Source organism: Gossypium hirsutum, chromosome A01 (assembly GCF_007990345.1).
Source record: "Gossypium hirsutum isolate 1008001.06 chromosome A01, Gossypium_hirsutum_v2.1, whole genome shotgun sequence".
NCBI classification, from domain to species: Eukaryota; Viridiplantae; Streptophyta; class Magnoliopsida; order Malvales; family Malvaceae; genus Gossypium; species Gossypium hirsutum.
In genome coordinates this window covers 112,142,965-112,146,720 of record NC_053424.1, presented here as the reverse complement: position 1 = coordinate 112,146,720, position 3,756 = coordinate 112,142,965, and the positions used below count along the sequence as shown (strand labels likewise).

At 35.5% G+C, this 3,756-nt stretch overlaps 1 non-coding gene across 1 annotated transcript; it reads right to left on the bottom strand.

The window, feature by feature from the left end:
• Positions 1–2,307: 2,307 nt before the first annotated feature.
• On the bottom strand, positions 2,308–2,414 carry LOC121207855 (small nucleolar RNA R71). Its single transcript, XR_005902975.1, has one exon. It is a non-coding gene; the product is annotated as a small nucleolar RNA R71 (small nucleolar RNA).
• Positions 2,415–3,756: the final 1,342 nt, after the last annotated feature.

The following is a 3,756-nucleotide window of genomic DNA, read 5'->3' as shown; positions in this document are numbered from 1 at the left end:
CTTGTAACCCTACTCTGGTGATAGATACGGGTTAGGGGTGTTACAGTGAGCATGTCTGATGCTACATATAAGATATATTCTCAAACAAGAACAAGCTAAGTTTTTAAATAATGATTTTCAGTAAGTATATGCAGAACTATTTTCAAACTTATGTTTTCTGACAAGCAGAATCTACGAACTGGGTCTCGCATCTTTACGACGAACCCAACTCACGACATGATTTTTAGACTAAGTCTTCGTTCTGTTTTAAACTCTGAGTTTTAAGCATACTCTGCTGATTATTCATTAAGTTCTCAATGAACTCACCCACTCTTCTCTTACTTTGCAGGTAAGTAGGTCGTGGGTGGCAAGATGTGAGGCAAATGGTCTAAGCGAGGTTAAGTCCTGAGTGGATATCAGTGAACCTGGAGAAGAAGGGATGTGATTTTATTTATGTAGATTTTTCATGGGATTTTTCTTGCTTGATTATCACTACAGTTATTAGATTCAATTTTTTTAATTTTATTTTCCTTTTTGCGAACCATGTCTTAAAATATTTAATTATCTTTTTTATTATGAATGAAGTTGATGTTTTTAATCCATAAGTGTTATGTTGTATTACCTTAAATTTTATCAAAATATTCGAGTTATATTTATTGCTAATTACTATTTTCTATGACCACTGTATGTTTGTGACCCCAAAAAATTACATGCGTACCCCTGTTAGCGATAGCCTTACTACTTAGCGAACCCCGGTAGATTTAGCGAACCCATATATGTATGCGAACTCATGTGCTTATGCGAACCCTATTATATTTCTTAGCGAACCTATATTAAATGTCAGCATGCAAACCTATATTACTGTATGCAAACTTAGGTTGATGTGCAAAGTCATATGTGATGTGAACTGACGTTGATTGCTGCTATGCAAACCTATGTTGACTGATGTTTGCGAACCCTTAATTTGTTGTAGATTGATATGCGAACAGTTCCTCTATTTTTTTTATAAGCTCATATTTTTTATAATATATGCATGATGTTATGACATTCTGCTGCAATGTGTGAAACTTAGCACAACTTCCATGTTTTGAATTTGTGGTGTGTTGGAGGTTAGGTTGGGAGTTAACGGAGAGTCACTTTGATGGCTAAAGTGACTCGCTAGATTCGGTTCAAAGTTACTCAGTCGGGTTTGGCGTATTACATAATGACTAGCTAATCCCGAAGTAGGAGTTAATTATGAACACTTAAGCAAGTTAGTCTTCTGTCATTTAATAAGATAAATTCTACAATTTGTTTCAGCAATTATTTCTTATTACTTTTACAGAATATCTTTTATCACCACCTTAGGAATAATCGTAATATAATTTAATTAAAGTACTACTTAGACCCGTTTGCGTAGATGTTAATATTAGTTTAGTCTAGCCTCCCTTAAATACGATCCCCGATGTACTTTTAGTTCTTCGTTGTACAAATCTATATTACAACCTAGCCTGCATACTTGAGGACACTGCTTTAATTCCTATCTTTAGTTGCAGTGTTCTCACTTCCAACGTTGGTACATCGAGAGACGGTCAAGTTGTTGGCGCCGTTACTGGGGAAGCTTTACCATTAGATTGATTTTAATTTTTATGTTTAATAGGATAGCTAGAAAAATTTTAAATTATAGATATGATTTTATTTTTATTATTATATTTATTAATTTAGTTTACTAACTTCTTTCTTTTCATTGTGGATTTCAGCGTATTACTCAGAATATCGGCATACCTATAAAGTCAGTCAGTCATCCAGAAAGAATTATTTGTCGTAATCGACGCCAGCAACAACAATAGCCAATGCAAAATAACCTGTCTGCTACAATTTATCCACCATGCAATAATCCGCTATTTGACGATCCACACTTACAAGACTTACCATCACCATCACCATAATTGTCAATAAAGTCAACAATGGCTTAGGAGGAATGCACGCTTAGGGATTATCCGCTACCAAATCTGAATGCAGTATAGGGCAGTATCACAATACCGACAATTACAACAAACAAATTTGAGATTAAGTCGGCAATGATCCAAAAGATTCAGAACAACCTATAGTTTAGAGGGACAACAATGGAGGACCCAAATCAATACTTAAAATAGTTTCTCCAACTTAGTGATACTTTCAAATTCAATGGGGTTATCGATGATGCTATTCATCTTCGGTTGTTCCCTGTCTCCTTAATCGATAATGCATTTTCTTGGTTAGATTCACAGGCACTAGGATCTATCAAAACATTGAATCAACTTGCAAAATTTTTTTTTGTACAAGTTCTTTCCTATAAGCAAAACAATCTAACTAAGAAGAGAGATCACGAACTTCAAACAAATGGACGGAGAGAATTTTCATGAAGCTTGGGAGTAGTTTAAGTCACTGATACAAAGATGTCTTCATCATGGTTTGCCCGAATGACGAAGGTTGCAAATGTTCTACAACGGGCTAGATGCATATTTTAGGTCAGGACTAGATGGAGTCGCAGGAGGAGCCTTAATGGATCGAACGTAAGAGGATGCCTATCAACTGATAGTGAATATGATTATGAATTCCTGTCAATGGCTGAATGAGTGGTTTACTTAGTCGAAGACCATCTACAGCTAAAGCTATCCACGAGGAGGATAAATACCAGCAAATATTGGACAAGCTGAACCGTTTAGAATCATTATCTCAAAGGCCCATGAGGAATGAGGCAAGGAGAACAATAGATTAGTACTCTGAGAACCAAGCCGAGGATTAGTACCCTGAGAACCAAGCCGATGATATGAACTATATCAGAAATAAGGTGGAAATACCTATTCAAACAATTATAATCCTGGCTAGAGAGGCCACCCTAATCTGTAATGGGATTGTAACTAAGAAGGAGGTAATAGTTCTAACCAAAACTGAAAAATATTACATACCAACCTCCTTATTTACAGAAAACTCAGAAAAGGGCCAACAAAAATGACCATATTTTATGTTGTAAAAGCCTAGACAAAATAGAGGGAGAAATGCAGTGAATGTGGACAGAAGTGTGACAAGTCCAGTTTAAATGCATTCAAACATTAACCACAATGACCAAACTTGAAAATCAGATGAGCCAACTGATGAGTATGATGAGAGATATCAAAAGACAAATTGGTACAGATATCCCAAGCAACAGAGAAAATAACCCTCAAAGAGATAGGAATGAGCAAGTTAAAGCAATAACGCTCTTCTTGGGTAAAGTGTTGAGTAACTCGAATGACTCAAAAGGAGAACAAAGGAGATGAAGATGACCTTCATGAGGAGACCCCTTAAGGAGATGATGTTGAAGTAGGACCAGAAACAGTAGCCCAACCAATAGTTAAGTCAGAAGTTGAGCAGAACATAGAACCTGTCCTCACGAAAATACCATTCCCAGCATGGCTAGAAGATAAATGCAAAAAGGATGAAGTATAATTTTTATGTTTTCTAAACTTATTTAAATCGCTTACTGTTAATTTTCCCCTTATTTATATGATAGAGAAAAGGCCAAAATATGCAAATTCTTTAAAAAAAATGGCTAGGCATAGAAAACTTTAAAAAAAGAGAGATCAAATTAACATAGACGCATCCTGTAGTGAGATAATAACTAAACAGATACCCCCAAAATTAAAAGAGTCGGGAGTTTCACTATTCCGATAGAGATTAAAGACACACACTTCAGTAAGAACCTATGTGACTTAGGAGTTAGTATTAATCTAATGCTCTTATCAACATATAAGAAACTAGGGTTATGGGAGCTTA